Below are 20,023 nucleotides of genomic sequence, written 5' to 3'. Positions count from 1 at the left end.
CCTCCCAGAAGTTGAGCTAATTCTGGCAATGTGTTCATCAACCTCCTCATCTACATGTATATCCTTGGAGAGCCTATTGCCAGCGTAAGTTAACTTATCTACAACATTCAAAATTTCTCCATTTGCTGTAAGCAATGGTTCTGCACATGGATGATGCAGTTCTGGTTGGTGGAGAACCTATGTTTTCTTATTGTTAACTGTTAGGCCAACATTAACAGAAGCAGCAGAGAACTGATTTATAATTTGCTGCATCTCAGTCTCAGAGGCTGCATTGAGTGCACAATCATCTGTGAACAAAGAATTATTATTTCAGTGCCTACCACAGAAAAAAAGTAGTTTTTAATTTTAGGCACATGTACCTGATTAATTAAAAGTAATTAGTCCACATATATCTGGGGTCCACAATGAAGAATGAGAAATGTTCTGCCCCCTAGAAATAGAGATTGAGATATGACCCATTTTTTCAATGACAGAGGTACTTACCAAGTGTGGAAATATAGGTTGGCAACTTTTCTAATATGTTAGATTAAAAATAGTTGCTGAGTAGTTTTAGAGGTTAAGTGAATGTCCCAGCATCACATAGTTAATTTTACCTTCTTAATTTAAAACCAATGGTAGACTATTACTGCCCTAACTAGAAACAAACTAGAAAGAGTTTAGTGTATGCCCTCCTCCCTGCAAAGGACTGGAAGCTATTATTGGATATATGTGCTGTTGCCAAAGGGGGATGAGCTGAGAAAGCATCACAACAGATAGGTCAGGAGTTCACTTCAGGCACATGAAAGGTTTGCTTTCATCATGAGCCCTTACCATTCATGGATTTCTAGTCTATGGAGTATTTGGCCATCTTGCCTTGTAGAACCCCTGAAAAGCATGAGGAAAAGACCACCATGGAGATAAGATGGAGATTATTTGAATGGATTTGCCAAAGACAATGAAAAGATAGAGAAATTCCATAAGGAATTCAATGAGATTCTATGAAGTAAATTATCCAATGGCTAGATATACAGTTACTTCAATGCAAACACAGACGTAGGTAAAAACAGTGGAAAAAATACACTGGTTAATATTATTCAAGATTAAGAAATTTTAAAAAGGCAAAAATTTGCAAAATCTTCAAAGCCTCATATCTATCTCTACTATATTTTGGGAAAAATGAAAAGTGTTAGAAATGGTGAGTACCAAATGGTATGAAAAAGATTGAAAATATATTTTAAGAGAAAATATCTGGCTGCCAGTAAAAAAAAAAAATAATTTCATGATCAGAAAAAAATTCACTGATATTTGTATAGAACCTTAAGGTTTGCAAGAGGACTTGCAGTAGAGTTTACTTTGCATAGCAATTAAATACATTGAATGATATTATAGAGAAGATAGGTCAGATATAGGGCCTAAATGATTAGGCCATTTCATATGGTCTATCTTCAGAGAACCATAGTGTGGTGCTCTGGTATCAATGGAGGGGCTGAGGGCAAGGGGCAGAAGATGCTGGGAAGGGAAGTTCTCATTAGAATAGTTACCTGGTGCCTGATTTTCATTCAACCTTACTTCTCTCACCTCTTGAGCTACAGTAAAATGGGAAAAAATGTCCAATTATCTGCAGGCCTTCAATGACAGTGATACATTGCCACTGCTCTTTTTGTAGGTCTCTATCCTCTAATTCTTGTTATCCCTCACAGAATGTTGAGTCTCTCTATCTGTCAGGGTGCTCAAAATACCTAGTGCAAGGGATCTTAGCTGGAAAAGCTGCTTATGTGACAGCTTCCTCTTTCTCTTCAAATGCATAAAATAGAGATTTCATACTCTTTCTACAAGCCTTCAAAATAACCGATAATCCAATAGCTAAGGTGAAGAGGTAAAATATATATATTCTTGATCATAATGGTCAGCTTCTACTATTGTGGCCATGAAAGGGGTTCCTAACTTATGTTGTTTAATAAATCTTTATGACATCAGGTGCCCATTTTTGTCAGTCATTTCTTGGTGGTATTTCTACCCCAAAGCTCACTAATAAGGACTTCTAAAAAGAAATTTCTCTACCCCTGTGTCTCTTGACCCCAAAGGATATTTATTCAAACCTAACAGTTCATAAAAAGATGCAGTCCTCAACAGATGATATCATTTATGTAAGCATAAATGACAAGTTTGCATTTTGTTTTGAAGGAGACTCATGTTTCCCTCTAAATAAGGGTATTAGCTTTGATATCATATGGCCATATTACCTAAAACATTGCAAATTCAAAAATGAAGCATGGAAGGAAGAGATTACCTCAATAAAAGAGAAATGTATTCAGAGTGGGAATCTACAATGTTGACAATGGGGACAATTCAGGGAGGCCATAGGAGGGAGATCCTGGAGGCGTAAAAGGCTCTGATGGGGCAGGGATTTTCTGGGAGGATGGAGAGAAAAGTAGGAAGGCAGAGAGAAACATAGAGGAGATTCTCTGATTTGCCCTCACATTGGTAAAGGAAATGTGTCAACTAGAAGCTGCCCAACTTTACTAATAATGCTAATTCAATGCTGAGACAGTACTGAGGAAAGCAAATGACACATGCTGGATGTATGATCTTGGGCAAGTCACTTAACTATTCAATGTTGTAGACAATGAACCCTATCAGTTACAGAAATTATACCAATCTACTTAGATAGGAGTTCCATCATCTGAGAGTTTTGTATGACAATGTGTGGGCATAAAATACACACATAAGCTACACACAGGTATTTATTAGTAGGACTTGATAGGTAAGAAGTGATATTAATGTTAAAAAACTTGAATGCATCCATTTATATATGCATGTGTATATATGCATGTATGCATATTTATGTGTATGTATACATATGTTATATATTATATTTTATGGTATGTGATATACTGTTTTATATATATATATAATCTGTGTATATATCAACATATGTATACACATATATACATTGTTATTCATTGGCATGGCCTGATGGGCAAAATGGAAAAGATAAGTGTCAAAATAGATCAATGATTATATCTGATAATGTAGTTAACGAAATATATGAGATAGCATTTTCAGAATCCAGGTAGAATTTTAGGTTGGGTGTGGAAAAAGAAATATCCACCAGAATCCCTTTGCCATATGAGGACTGGGCTACTCCTGCTTTTACATAAAATATATCAAAAGCATCTTCAAAACTTAACTGGACTGAAGTGTAATACATTATCATGACTTCCTGGGTTTTAGACGGAAAAAGCTGGAACCCCAGCTAATGTTATTATGTTCAACGTGGGCAACTCTAAAAGAGGGAAGCTACAGTGATCTGATCTAATGGGTTATGTTCTCACTGCATATCCTTGCCGGATAACCTCACACTAGCAAAGCTAAGTCGATTGCCTTTTTACCAGTGGTTGAATGACCTATGAATATTTCATTTCTTTCCAATGCTATACCACAACTACCTGGACACCACCCTGAATCAGGTTTCCTCAACTAGAATGAATTTTCAATCCTGCTAAGATTACATCAGAGTTTTTAATCTACACTGGAAATGATTGTTTCCAAATTGTAAAGGTTCCAAGAGGTTTTGTGTACTAGCTGGAGAAAGATGTCCTATACATCTTTGAATCAACCACATATGTATCTTCCAATATCCAGGCAAGTGTTACCATTTTTGTTAAAATTTTTCTGTAAGCCTCTCTCCAAAGAAGTAAATTTCCCATTTTTCTAGGGTACTTTCACTGGCTCTTTCTTTTGCTAACACTACTAGTAGCTTCAAATTATCTTTATAGATTTACAGCTCAAATAGACTCAGGCCACCTAGTCTAATCTCATCATTTTACAGATAAGGCTACTGAGGGTTAAGGAGATTAAGTGACTTCTCCAAGGTCAAAGAGGAAGTACTTATCAGAGTTGTGATTTGAATCTGGGTCCTCTGGCCACAGAGGCAGTCTAGTCCAAACCTTTGACCTACCAATAAGGAAACTGATGTTAAATAGAGCTAAATGGCTTATTTATTGTCATCCAGATATTGAATATAAAAGGTAGAATTCTGAGGTGTATGAAAGGCAAAGCATAGTTATCTGTGACTTACAGAAACTGAATAATGTGAATCTGTAATATATGGATAAAGGGCAAGTTAGTCTCTGCACTAGAGAAGAGAAAAGGCCTGAGGGAATACTGCTTTCTTGGTTTTTTAAGAGAAATTTTTTAAAGAATGAAAAATAAAATTACAGAATCACTCAGTTGGAAGGGATGTGAGCAGTCATTTATCCAAACCACACAAGAAAAAGTATCTGCAATTCAACATACTTGACAGGTATTAATCCAGCCCTGAAGATTTTTAGTGAGGAGAACCTATTCCCCTTGAGGCAGCCCATTCCCCTTTCTGGCAATTGCAATTGTTAAAAATAGAGGCTGCTTAAGTGTAACTTAAGAGATATTGAGGAGAAGAGGAAATCAGAGAAAGGCAAACATAGTAATCAACAATATTAAGAAAATCATATTTTACTTCTGTGTTTAAAAAAATTCTTAGATAACATAAATTTCAGAATTTAGTGTAATACACATATTGGAAGGTAAAGTGAAGAATTAAATAGATTTTGAAAGGCTAGGTCACTGAGATAAATATAATGAACCTGATTTAGGACAAAAATGAAGTCTTATTTTTGGACTAAGAAAATCAACTTCACAAGTTTAAGAAAGCATAGTTAGATAATTGTTTGGGGAAAATGTTCTGCAGGTTTAAGTAGACTACAAGCTCATTATGTGTGAATTACTATAATATGGATGTTAAGAAATAGAAGACATATCTCAAATTACGTTAAGAAAAGCATGGTATGGAGGAATAAGTTTATAATGCCATTTTTGCTTGCCCTTCTCAAATCATAATCGAAATGCTGTGTTCAATTCTAGGCATTAAAGTTTAAGAAGGATATAATTGAATGGAGAAAATCCAGAGCTTCTGAAGGTATCAAGATCACATCACATGTTGAACAGTCGAAATCACATGAGGAATTTTTTTTTTCTGGGAAAGGAGTAGATTCAAGACAAATATGAAAGATGCCTTGAAGTATCTGAAAATCTACCATTTTAAAGATAAATTGGACTTTTTCTTCTTAGCCAAGAGTGGGGAACAAAGATGCAAATATAGGAAAGATGTCACAATAAGTAATGAAAAATTAAAAAGCCTGTCTTAGAAGCTAACGGGTTCCCGTTATAAGGAGACATTGAAGTAAAAGTCAGGTTCACTGTTTTTTCAGATATATTAAAGAGGGGAGAATTATTTAGATAATGTCAGGATTTTCACGTCTGTCTCCATTTTCTAATCATTTCATTCCTAATTATTTCAATTCATATCTCAAATAACTGTAGCCCCCTTAAGTTCATAGGATCCCAAATCCCTTTTTTCACCAATTAATTGGGGTCCCAGAGTTTGGATATTTCTCCTGCTCAGAGTTAAAGGGAAATTTTTGAGCAGACTGGGGTGATTCTCTAATGGCATTAGCTCAAGTTCCATTTTTTAATGCTTTCTCCCATGATATTCATTTAGGAATTGTTTTGTCAGTCAATCCTAAGTAACTTATACAAATGTGTATTTGCTAAGGTCTTTTTAAAAAACAATTAATACAAAACATTCCCCAAAATCTGGTAAACATTTCTGCAAGAACGTAAAGTATCCATGGGAAAGTGGACTCATTGTAAGAGAGTACATATAAAGAAGAGGTAACCCACAGATAATGTTTTCTTTTCAAAATACTTATTTTTTAAGATTATTTTTAAAATTTTAACTTTCAAATTCTCTGCCTCCCTCACACACCTTTTTCACATACTGAAAAGGCAAGCAATATGACATCAATTATATGTGTGAAATTATGCAAAACATATTTCAATATTAGCTGTATAATGAAAAAGAAAAACAGAAAATTATATTTAAATTTGTCTTCAGAGTTCATCAATTCTCTTTCTGGAGGTGCCTAGAATTTTTTTCATCATGAATCTATTGAAATTGTATTGGATCAATGCGTTGATCTGAGTTACTAAGTCTTTCACAGTTGATTAACATTACAATATTGCTGTTACTATGTAAAAAGAATTATTTTTGTGCACTTCACTTTACATCAGTTCATATAGGTCCTAACTGGTTTTTTTTTAAAACATTCCCCTCATCATTTCTTAGAGCACAATAGCATTTTGTCATAATTGAATGCCACAACTTATTTAGTCATTCCCCAAGTGATTAGCATCCCATCAATTGCCAATTCTTTGCCACTAGAAAAAAAAAATCTGCTATAAATAATTTTGTACATATAGCCCTTCCCCCCCTTCTCCCCCTTTTTTTTCCTTTGATTTCTTCAGAATACAGACCTACTATTGGTATTGCTAAGTAAAAGGTCATGTCAGTTTTACAGCTTTTTGGGCATAGTTCCAAACTGTTCTCCAAATGTTTGGACTAATTCACAGTTTCACCAATAGTACATTAGTAAGCTGGTTTTTTTTCATCCCCTCCAGCATTTGCCACTTTTGATTGGTGTGAAGTGGACCCTCAGAATTGTTTTAATTTGCATTTTATCTAATACATACCTTTGATTTCTTATCCTGAATTACTTACTGTTTATATCCTTTCACAATTTATCAATTAGGGAATGGTTCTTATTTTTTTTTCTTAGTTCAAATTCCACTAGTTCCCTAGAAATTTGTTAAATTTGGTCTTTATCAGAGAAACCTGATGGAAAAAAAAATTGTTATGACTTCTTTCTCTATGGTAACTTTTAGCACAATAATGTTTCTCTGATTAACTCTTTTTATTAAGACTATTTCTAATTTTCCTATGTCTGACATTATGATCTTCTCACCTTTTTTACTTCAGCTTAAGCCAATATGTGTGTGGCTCCTTATCTTAAATCCCTGTGCTTCTTTCTTTTTCATGTGTCTCTTGTAAACAATGTATTGTAGGATTCTAGTTTCTAATACACTTTGTTATCTCTTTCTCTTCTATGAGTGATCTCAGCTCATTCATATTCATAGTTATTTTTATTGTGTATTTCCTTATATCTCATTATCTTCTGTTTATCCTTTGTCTCTTTTTATCTCATTTTTCCTCAGAAGTCTATTTTGATTACCACTGCCTTCCTTAATTAGCCCTCTCTTTTATTACCACAACCTCACTTTATACTTTTCCCCTTTTTCACCTATTTCCATTTTTGGTAGGATACATAGAACACTATATGTTTCTTTATAGTCTTCTCTCTTTGAGGCAATTGTGATGAAAGTAAATTTCAAGTATTGCCTGCAATCTTATCTCCCCCATTTGCCCTCTGCTGAAAAAGCTCTTCTGTGCATGCCTCTTTTATGTGAAAAAAAATTTGCCATTCTACCTGTCCCTTCCTTCTTCTCCAAAAAACATCCTTCTTTCTCAGCTGTTCATTTTGTTGAGATTATCCCAAAATAATCAACTCATACTCAACATATTTTGTCTATGTAGATGCCTTCCAACTTCCCTAGTAATATTAAGGTTCGTAGAACTTACACATATCATCTTCCAATATGTAAAAGTAACCACTTTACATTTATTGAGTTCCTTGTGATTACTTTTTCATTTTATCTTATTATGGTTTTCTTGAATCTTGTGTTCCAATGTTAAATTTTCTATTCAGCTCTGGTCTTTTCATCAGGAATGCTTGAAAGTAATCTACGTCATTAAATATCCATTTTCACTGAAGAATTTTATTCAGTTCTACTGGATAGTTTTTGTTGTTGTTGTTGTTATAGTCCTATGTTCTTTGACTTGTGGGATATCATATTCCAAAATCTCTGCTCTAATGATGTCCAAGTTATTAAATCTCATGTGATCCTGACAGGGGCCATTAATATTTGAATTGTTTCCTGGATGGTTGCAATATTTTCTGGGAACTCTAGATTTTACTATGATATTCCTGAGAGTTTTCATTTGGGGTTTCTTTGAGGTGGTAATTGATATATCCTTTTAATTTATATTTTACACTCTGGTTTAAGATACTAGGAGTCTTCCTTGACAATTTTTTTAAGATGATGTCTAGGCTCTTTTTGATCATGACTTTCAGGTAGTCCAATAATTCTTAGGTTATCTCTCCTCCATCTATTTTCAAGTAATTTGTTTTATCAGTGAGGTATTTCACATTTTATTTTATGTTTTCATTCTCTTGATTTTGTGCCCTGATGTCACACTGAGGAATTATTTTCTTCAGTGAGATCTTCTACCTCTTTGTTCATGTGCCCTTTTCTGCTATTTGAGTTCTTTTCTTTAATAAATGTTTTGTGCCTCTTTTACCATTAGGCCAGCTATGTTTTTAAGGTGTTATTTTTTCAGTGTTTTCATTGTTGTTTGTGTGTGCCTCTTTAACCAAGCTATTCCATTTTCATAATTTTCTTTCATTACTCATATTTATTTCCACAGTTTTTTTTCTCTGCCATTCATGTCTTTTTCTTTAAAGCTTCCTGGAATTCTTATTGGGATTGTCTTTAACTAGCATTTTTTTGAGGCTTTGGTTGTAGATCTTTTCATATTATTTTCTTCTTCTGAGTTTGTGATGTGGTTTTTCCTGCCACCCTACCCCAGTGTCAAAGATCTCTCCTGCCAACTTCCTAAGTTATATTAGACTGGCAAAAATATCTCACTCAAAACTTCATTGGTTCTGATACTCCAATCTTTGGTTTGAGGTTCTATTTTAAAATTGTTTGAAAGGGAATTTTGGAAGAATTTGGCTGAGTTGCTCCCTCCGCTCTGCCATCTTGCCCCTGCTACTTTAATATTTTCTTGAAGTCATTTTATCTCATTTTGAAGACCTTAAAGTGTTATCCTAAAGTATTTTGAATTTGGGCTCTTCAGCCCTTCCCAATCCAGACATTATCATCAGCTGCTTCAAGAATGCCAGTAGGATATCCATGAGAAGATATAAAATCCCAAATCCTCTGACCAAAAAGAGTGGAGTCAGATAGTGAAGCAGATTTGGTCAAGATGAAAGCTAACACCACTGTGCTTTTTTTTCCATTGAAACAATTCTTACTAAGATATGTGCTAGGAAGCAACACTTGCTGCAATTTATAGAATTCAATCCTTTCTCAATTGTATTTATAATTTATAGATGATTTGTGGAAATAGGCAAATTTTCTTGGCTTATCTGAATCTCCAATTTTTTATAAAAACTGTTTCAGTTCAGAGGCCTTCTTTTGCTTAGTCTAAGACTTATGAGTGACTGAGATGTGATCTCACCTATTTATGGTTTCAAGACTAAAATGAAGTGAGATAGTTTTGGTTCACATAAACTTATTGATGTCTTGTTATATATCTATATATCTATATCTATATCTATATCTATATCTATATCTATATCTATATCTATATCTATATCTATATCTATCTATATCTATATCTATATCTATATCTATATCTATATCTATATCTATATCTATATCTATATCTATATCTATATCTATATCTATATCTATATCTATACAGACAAAACGTCTACTAGTATCCCTCTTTCTCATCTCATATATGTGTCTTATAAAACAATTATTTTCAAGAAATAAAGGAGAAAATGAATCAGTAAAAGCTATAACTACATCAATAAAAGTCTGAAAATATATGCATGGTCCTCCAACCTTTGCAAAGGAGTGTGGTGGGAATGTCTTCTCATATCTCTTCTTTTGTACATGCATAGTCTTCACAATTTTTAACAGTAACTTTATTATTGGTTTGTGATGGTTGTTACTGTCATTTACATTATCATGGTCATTGCACATATTGTTTTCTTAGTTCTGTTTCCTTTACTCTCCATCAATTCACATGAGCCTTTCCATGCATCTGGGTATATTAATCATGTTTTTTTTTCTCTTACACAAAAGTAATATCCCAATATAGTTATGTACTACATTTTGTTTTGCCATTTCTCATATAGGTACCTATTGTATTTTCCCTTTTTTTGTTATCATAAGAAATGCTTATATAACTATTTTGGTGTATATGTGTTCTGTTTTCTTATCAATGTACTCCTTGTTGTATAGGCCTACAAGTGGAATAGATCAAATATATTGACATTAAGTCATCTTATTTGCATAATTTCAAATGTTTTTTCCAAATGGTTGTACTGATTCATAGCTCAGGGGTTAGATAGTTTTGAACTCATCCTTACATTAGACACAAAAGGGGAAAATAGAACTTGCCCCACATCTCTTGGAATAAGTTCTTTAAACATACAAATAGGACATCAATAGCAATATTCTTTTTTTTTCTATTACTGCTCTTGAGATGAACTGCTGTTTTGCTCTAACATAAATGTAAACTTTTGTTTGTTCCCCTCTTCCATTTCTGCAGTTCTACTGGTCTATGATTTGAAAGAAGATATATGAGGGTTATGCAATATAATTGGAGTTCACAGAACAGCATCCTCCTAATGGAGGATAAATCAAATAAGCTTATGACCTCAGTTCATTAACATAGTTATCTTAATGATTAATGTACCTTACTTGTATTTAATTGTTGGGTAATTTCATAGAAAACATAAAATATTAGAGCTGGCCTTTAAAGATAATATAGTCTGTTGGTCTGAAGTCTGTGGATCATAAACACTTAGGTACTGGGCACAGAGTTATTACCAAGAATTCACAAATTCATATGCTCACCTAACACTGTCATTTTGGTTTTAATTAACTTCAATAGAATATCCAACATGATATAATAAAATAAAGAAGAAGATATAAATGTCTTCTATAGACAGAATAAATCTTTGCCAAATATATAATAAATGTTTGCTCAATTTAATTTGTATATATTTATGACAATATTTTTAATTTGTAAAAGTCGTATTATAAATGATAAAATACAAAATAATTTGAAAGTGTTACTGAAATCCATAGTAGCTTTTGTGCACGATGAATTTCCCCAATCTATATGCATCAGTACTACAATTACTATCATGCTATCTTAAAAATGATTTAAATAATTTATCCATATATACACATACGCATGTATATATAGTGAATTAGTATAAATTATATATTATCATATAAACACACCTTTAAGCATATATGCACATATATGTAGAATGTATGTGTATATAGATATATGTATACACATACAAACAGATTGTGTATACATATATATTTATGTATGTATGTAGACATATGTAATATATGAATATGTGTGCATAAAAGCACATATACATACACAAATGTATGTACGTATGTATGTGCATATGTATATTGTGTGTGTGTATGTGTGTGTGTGTGTGTGTGTGTGTGTGTGTGTGTATTCCTTTTGGACTACTAATATAGCCTAATATTTCCACTTTCAATTTAAGAAACAATGTCTTATTCTGACCAACCACACAAAAATTTATGTCAGACAGGTGCAGGAAAAAAAAATAAACCAGCTGCTTCTCCAAAGAAGACCTTTCTTCTAGTTCTTCCTCCAGTCTCAATAACAATTTCTGCTGAAGAAACTCTAAACTGAGTATTTGAATCTTCTGACCTCTAATTCATGTAACCAAATTGAAATTGTATACAATATTTGTGTTATTAATGAAATGTGTTTCAAATTCTAACTCTGCCCATAGAACTAAATCTATTATTTTTATTTTATTTATAGTGTTGTATTTCTCTACAGAACAGTTCAAAATTAAAAAATATATATATATTTAACATGAAGGAGAAGAAAAAAAAACATTGGTATTTGTGATTCTTAAGTTAGTGTGTGCTTTGGCAGAAGTGATTTTTTAAATTCCTATATTTACTCAATTTGCTGAGATTTGAGGGTAAAAGAAAAAAAAAACTTTGCTGAAGAATATTTAGTAATCATTACCACACATTTGGTAGAACACATGTTGATTGAAACAATGAAAAATCTAACAGAATAAAAGCAACCACAATGAGTTCTCAGTCACTGGGGCTATAACAAGATGATGTGCTAGTTTGGAGCAACCCTTTGACATGGGATGAGTTTAAGTTAATGATATTAATTAGGTGATTTAGTTGTGTAGGATTCTTGATAGGATAAACTTTTGTAGAAGAAGCCATTCTCCTTGCTTTTCAAAAATTGAACTGGGGATCTAATAATTTGCCATAAGTGTGTGGGCATTCTCCAAGTAGAGAATTTTACTTAGGGTTGATTTGAAGTCAAACACTTACCTTCTGGTGAAACTTCAAATATGCAGGAGTAACCAGTATTGTAGATGGGAAAGAATGCTATATTTGGAGTTAGAGGGATTGATTTGAAGTATCATTTCTGATAAATACTAAATTGTGTGACCATGGAAAACACATTTAATTTACTTGGAATTATTTTGTTACCTATAAAATGAGAGGATTAAACTGAAGGATAAGGTATAATATTTATTTGCTTCCTTTTTCTCAGGCTAAGAGAATGTACTTTACAGTAGAAATAACAGAACACAAACTTTTTTTGCTATTTGTGACAAAATTGATAATCAAGATAGTTAAAGAGATTGGAAAGGATTTCCTTCATAAGAACAGGTCACCTTGCCAAGATGAACAACATCTTGAAAGCCCTTTCAAATGTCAGATTGATGAGTCATCACCAGGAATAGCTGAGAGATCATGGAAAATAAGAGGCAATAAATCTTTGAAAAAGTAAAATTTTCTGATTGTTTTTTTTTTGGGGGGGAGAAAAGTTTGGAGTGTCTGCAGACTATAGAGCAGTAAGTTTTTTTATATATAATTCTTGGAAATATTCTAAATCATTAAATAATAAATATTGGAAACTTTCAATGCAAGAGTCATTGCATTGTTCTGCATTTACCACTACTAAAACTTTTGGATCACCCAGTATTCATCCACGATTTGCTTATCAAATATGTAAATAACACACAATTGCTGGTGAGCTGACATACTGGGTAATACAAATGTGAAACTCTCCACTCCCCAAAAATATTGAGATGAAATTCAAAGAAGATAAGTATAAGGTCTTATATCTCCATACTTATCACCCCTGAAAAAGAAAATACTTGGGCCACAGACTTAAGGTGTTGAACTATGAATTGCTTAGGATGGTAAAATGTTTGGATGCTATGAGATTCAGTCCCCAGTGGAACCAGAGATAGAGGGGAGGGAGTCAGAAAACGAGCAATAGGGAAAATAAAGTTGAAAAAGAAGACTGAAATGAGCTTGAGTATAAATCCTGTCATATCAGCAGGAAAAAAAATATTAATAGCAGAAGGAAATATGATTTCTAGATCTAGTAAATTAGTTCAAGTTTCTTTGAGTAAATGCTAAAAATACTAAAAGATATAATTAAAACTTAATGAGACAAAGAACCCTACATATTTTGAGGATAATATGGTGCCATAAAATGCTATTTCTGATGATTTGAAAGAAAAATGACAAGTAATAAAAGAGATTTCATGAACTGTATAGCTGAAATATTTGACAGAATAGGAAAAAAACTATTGCAGTAAATATCAAAAAAGCAAAAGTAAGGTCATATAATTGGGAAAGACAATACATAAATGTGAAGAACAAACTAAAAGAAGAGAAGCAAAAAACAATAACTAAGAGAAAACATGCTCTCTTTCCAAACAAAACATATTAATCTTCAAGGCAGAACAGGTGGAGACAACCTAAAGATTACAAGTCTAGAAGTAGAACCTAGGTAAAAAAGAAAAAAAGAAAAAGAAGATGATAATGCCAGAAATAATACAAAACATACTCAAAAATTTTGAACAAGAAATGAAATACCCATTGAGAGAAAAACAAACCAAATACCAAAAAAGAAAGAGAGAAAACAAAAAAAAAAATTACAAGGTTGTAATCTCCAAGACAGATAGTGGTTAAATTAACAATTCATTTCAGAAAGAATAAATTCTGTTAAGTGATCAGGGGAAAGATTTTCAAATACTAAGGAAGAGGAAAAAAAGAATAACAAAAGATCATCCTGTGCCAAGCAGAAAACATGAGAGAAAAGAGAAAATGTGTTTCAAGAGCAATGCAGATCAAAATTGAGCCCCAGATGACCTACCCTAAAATCTGAGTTTAAGTATAAATAAAAAAAAATGAACATTCAAAAATAAAGCATTGAAAACATTCTTAAAAGAAAATGAGATGTTAAAAGATTGATTGTTGTCAATTCTTGAAGAGAACCAAAATGATATCACTATGTTGGGGTCAAACTACAATGTGTCCAACTGTGGTTGATCTGACCAATATGAGCTTGGAAAATGCTGCCTCAGGTAAGGGACAAATAGTCCATATGAACATTTGGAGCAGCTTTGTCTCTAAATTTGTGAAGCTCACATTTCTTTTGAGTTACAGCAATTCTGCTTTGTTCACAGAGCACCTTCTTTGTTGTGGGCATGCCATGCTGAGTAGTCCTCTCTCAGTGTCTCCCATGTCTCACAATTGATTCCAAAGTTCTTCAGAGAGACCTTGAGAGTTCCTTGGATCTCTTCTTCTGACATCCATGAGAATTCTTGCTCTGTGTGCGTACTATATGAAATAGTCATTTAAGCAAATATACTTTTGGCATTCAAACAAAATGGTCATCTCAGCCGAGTTACATTCTCTGCAGTAGTTTGAATGTTTAGTAATTCAGCTTGAAAAATAACTTCATCATCTAGCACTTTATCTTGCTAGCTGATTTTCAGACTCTTCCTAAGAATTCAAATGGAAATGACTCATTTTCCTGGCCTGGCACTGGTATACTTCCAGGTTTCACAGGCGTACAACAATGAGGTCAACAGAGTGGTTCAGTAGATGTTCAGTTTGTTAGTCAGTCCAATACTTCTCTCTTACACTTTCCTTCAGGAACTTCTAAAAACTGAAATACCTCTGGCAATGTGTGCATCCCTTGAAAGTCTACCACCAACGTAAGTGAAGTTATCTACAGTATTCAACACTTCTTTATTTGCTGTAACTAGTGGTTCCATGCATGGATGGTGTGGTGCTGGCTGGTGGAGCACTTGTGTTTCTTTTTTTCTTTTTTTTAGGCAATTGGGGTTTAAGTGACTTGCCCAGGGTCACACAGCTAGTAAGTGTCAGGTGTTTTGTCTGAGGCCAGATTTGAACTCAGGTCCTCCTGACTTCAGGGTCGGTGCTATATCCACTGTGCCACTCAGCTTCCCCAAGCACTTGTGTTTCTTGTTAATTGCTAGGCCAAAATTAGCACAAGCATTCTTTTTTACATTTCAGTCTCAGAAGTTACATTGAGTGCGTAATCATCTGAAAACAGAAAGCAGTGCACCAACTCTCCCTCCATTTTAATCTTGGCCTTTAAAAGATTATTTCTTTCTTGAATATCCGGAAACACAGAAATATGGGACAGGTGAATGAATGCAGCAATAGAAAAGAGAAAATGCAACAGAATGACAGCAGAGAGACCAGTAAGATTCCTCTTTCTAAATTACAAAAGGAGACAGGAATAAAGGCAAAAGTTAGATATCACTGATTAGATATTGACTATTTTTTTTAAAAGAGAAAAATCAAATCAACAAGAAAGCAAAGGAGCAAGGTAAAATACAATGTTTACCTACTTAAGTATACATATATATATATATGCATACATATATGCATATATATATATATATATATATATGTAGAGAGATAGAGAGAACATATGTACATTTTATGTTAATCAATATGAGAACACAAAAGAAATGTTTTCAAAAATTAAACATACACACTTTCAGATCACCAAGCAAAGATATTAAGTAACAATTTCAGGAAAGGAAAGAGAACTATCTGTAAAGGGATTAAGAAATTAAATGAAAGGAAATAAAATTCCTGATATGGATAGATTCATGGGAAAATTTAATCAAAATTTTAAAGAACAGTTATTGCCCATATTTCTCAAATTGTTCCTAACATCTACATGATTAGCTGTATAAAAGCAAAAAAAAGATCCCAAACAGACACTTTTTGAGAAAGTACAGCATTTATGTACAATAAATCTCTGGAAAATATAGGCAGAGAACTTTGTAAATACCATAAAAAGCATCTTTGAAAGAACAGAAGCAAGCATCATATACAACAGCCATTCACTAGAAATGCTTGTAATAAATATTTGAGTAAAGCAAATATGTCCATTCCCCCCACAAATATTTATATAGTTCTGTAAATATTAATAATATTAGTGAGATAAGATGAAGAAATAAATGACATAAAGATAGGTAACAAAGGGATAAATTAAGGTCATTTGGTGATGATATACTTTTATAATCTGAGAGAATCAGCAAAACGCTAATTGATAGAATTCATATTTTCATGTACCAAAGGGGTATTTTTTTGGCATATGAGTAAGTTCCTCTGATGAATGTTTTTATAAGTTGACACATATGTTTTGTGAAGGATGGATGGACAGATAATAACATCTTAGCTTTAGAGGGGGACAGGACCTGAAAGATTTTAATCAAGTGTTCATATCATGTAGTGAACAAAACTGTCCTTGAGAGAGGAAATGACTTGTCCATAGTCAAAAATGTTGATAGTGATAATATTTTAACTCAGGTTCTCTGACTACAATGCCAACTCTCTTTCTACTGTAACACAATGAATCATTATTAGTGAGCAGACACCACATCTATGGTATCATGTCTCCATTAGCGCTTAGCACAGTGCCTTGCAAATGGGAGATAATAAAAACATATTTTTATTGCTTTAATGATCGGTGAATCGGGATACTATGATGTCTAACTATAGTATGACGTCTAGCTACAAGCCCACTGTTCCACATCTTGAATTTACTCCCATCATGCAGCAATGACACAAGGCTATGTTAGGTCATGTATATGAAAGAGAGGCAGTCTGGCATAGTAAATTGAGAGGTAGCCTCACAACCAGGAAGATAAGGAATTTATTTTTCTGACACACTGAATGGGTAAGCATCAGCATGTTACTTAATCATTCAGTTTTGTAGACAAATTTCCAATCTTTTATTGGTAAAAGGTATTTTTTATCAGGGAATTTTCTATCACATATCCAGTCTCTAGCCTTATTCCAATCCTCTTAATGGTATTCCAACTGATGTACCCTTGGCTTTTTTTTGATGCTCTGAGAGGCTATTGCTTCCCACCAAATAATTTCTTAACCACCAAACCCAGATATTAGTACATTCCATTCCCTCTGCAAATTATGTCTTATTTGCTTTTTTGATTGAATGATGAATGTAATCTAATTAACCCCTGTATAAGATTCCCTCTTTGGTGTCACATAGTGTAGGTGTTAGTGTTTTTATTCCTAGCTGCTATCATATTCTGCACTCAATAATTGAGGGTAAATTTCAGTGTACTTAGCAATTGCCAGGTACACTTAATAAGGTCGTGTGAAATTGAATTGAAAGAAATTTTTATTACACCATTCCCAGTATCCAAAAAACATGGACCTGGTTGGCATTTATTTAGTACTTACCTGGTTGATATGGAGTTTGCTACCTGACAACTCCAGGAGAAATGCTAGGAGCAAAACAGAGATCTATACACAACGATGTTGATCAGACCAAGGCCTTTGCTGTTGTCATTTGTGAGGGCTTGTGGATAATCATAGCAAAAACTGGCTGCCTGGAGTTTATTATTATAGTATATTAGTTTTATGACAATATGCTTATACAGGTTTTGGATAAAAGATGATACTCTTACATTTTCATAGTCACAAATAGAATAAAACAGGGTTGTGTGCCTGCTCCCATGTTTTTAGCATGATGTTTTGAGTGATGTTGTCAATTGTCTTCAACAAGGATGAAAACAGCATGAAGGTTAGCTACCATGTTGTTGCTAAACTATTTGACGTGAAAAGGCTATTAAGCCAAGACCAAAGTGGAGGGATAGTTGCTGCATGACTTCTTGCTGATGATGGTGCACTCGGTGTAGCTTCTGAGGCTGAGAAACAACAAAGTATGCATCAATTATCTGCTGTTTGTGTTAGTTCTGTCCTAACAATTAATACCAAGAAAACATAGTTTCTCCATCAGCTAGCACCACACCATACTTACATAGAACTATTGCTTATAGCAAATGGAAATATCTTGAATATTATGGATAAGTTCACTTACCTTGTCAATATACTTTCCAGGGATGTACACATAGATGATGATGCTAAGGCCCACATTACCAGAGCTAGCTCAGTGCTTAGGAGGCTCCAAAGGAAAGTGTGGGAGAGAAAGATATTAGACTTCATACCAAACTGAAGGTCTGCAGAACTGTTGTGCTGACCTTTCTGTTGTATCTTTGTAAAACCCAGACAATATGCCAGTGCCATACCAGGAAACTGAATCACTTTCATTTGAATTCTTAGGAAGATTCTGAAAATCAATTCACAAGATAAGATACTGGACACTGAGGCTCTTCCCTGAGTTGAACTGCTAAGCATTTGTACTCCACTGCTGAGAGCAGAATTCCAATGTGTTGACCACATTGTTTGAAGGCCAAACATAGGTTTGCCTAAAAAAACTATTTTACTGAACACTCACACATGGCAAGCAAACCCATGAAGATCAGAAGAAGTTGGACAAGAACACCTCACGGTCTCTCTGAAGAACTTCAGGATCAACCATGAGACATGGGAGACACTGACAGGGGAATACCCCACATGTCACACCTACATGAAAGAGGGTGCTGTGTTATATGAGCAAAGCAGAACTGAGGTAACTCATAAGAAATGTGAGATGTGAAAATTTAGACAACTCTCTCCCAAATCATCATAAGTAGTATTTGTGCCCAATGTATTGTAGAGCCATCTGAGCTCATATTTGTCTGATCAGCCACAGTTGGACACACTGTACCTTAACCCCAGAATTGTGATGTCACTTTAGTCCTCTGAGAGTGAAGGACAACAGCCAATCAGCATCACTATGTTCTGGCATTCTTTTTTTCCCCTCAGGTCTTTGACTGACATGTATCAGGGCACTTGCAATCTTACGTTTTTGATGCAGCAGGTACTGTTAAAAAACCTGTGCTTTCATCAATTAACCCCATCAGTTTCCAGGGTAAGGAAGTAATAGGCACCTTGATTTCATTGAGTATTACTTTTCATGTCAGATGTGTATTTCAGCATACAAAAGATCATTGTTTTGACCCACTAGGTCATATTATTAATGTAATAATTATAAAAATCATCAGAGAAGTGAACATTTAATGTTATAATTACATAGCTTGTGAGCATGTGGCCTGGGAGGATGGCAGAAGGCAAGAAGTGAATGCTATTGCAAATGATCCAACTCAGTGTAAAAAAATTGCCACAACTTCTGAGAGCTGAATGCAAATGCAGCAGATAGATACTGACTGCAGAGGAAAAGGGTGGTAAATGACTCATGTTAGGCCTTCCTGGCAGACAGAACAAAAATTATTAGAATACAGTAAGTTATACAATTTTGTCCAAACTATTGACATTTCCCATGTCTTCTATTTAATAGTACAGGATTTAACGTTTCTTATTTTAATATAGTATACTTATATATTTAATTATCATTTAATATAAAGGATCAATCCTAATTTCTTTACAGCTATGCTTTTCTTTTTTTAAAAAAAATATGTAATTTTACTTATCAACATTAGCTTTTATAAGATTTTGAGTTCTAATTTTTTCCCCTTTCCTCTGAAACCTCCTCCCCAAGATGGCATGTAATCTGATATAGGCTATACATATATGATCATATTAAACATATTTCCACATTCATCATGTTCTTAAAGAACACGAAAAAAGGGGGAAAGCATGAGAAAGAAAAGACAATAAACAACAAGAACAAAAGAGAAAATAGTTTGCTTCAATTTGCATTTAGACTCTATGTTTCTTTCTCTGAATGTGGATGATATTTTCCATCATAAGTCTTTTGGAATGTCTTGGGTCATTGCATTGCTCAGAAGACCTAAGTCTAACAAAGTCAGTCATTACACAGTGTTGCTGTTACTCTGTACAGTGTTCTCCTGGTTTTGCTCAATTCACTCAGTATCACTTCATGTAAGTCTTTCCAGTTTTTTTTGAAATCTGCTTAATCATCATTTCTTAAAGGTAAATATTACATTCATATACCATAACTTGTTCAGCCATTAATCAATCGATGGGCATCCCCACAATT

The sequence above is a fragment of the Phascolarctos cinereus genome, unplaced genomic scaffold (genome assembly GCF_003287225.1).
Source record: "Phascolarctos cinereus isolate Bilbo 61053 unplaced genomic scaffold, phaCin_HiC Scaffold_2;HRSCAF=192, whole genome shotgun sequence".
In the NCBI taxonomy this organism is placed as follows: Eukaryota; Metazoa; Chordata; class Mammalia; order Diprotodontia; family Phascolarctidae; genus Phascolarctos; species Phascolarctos cinereus.
This window is presented reverse-complemented; position numbering follows the sequence as displayed.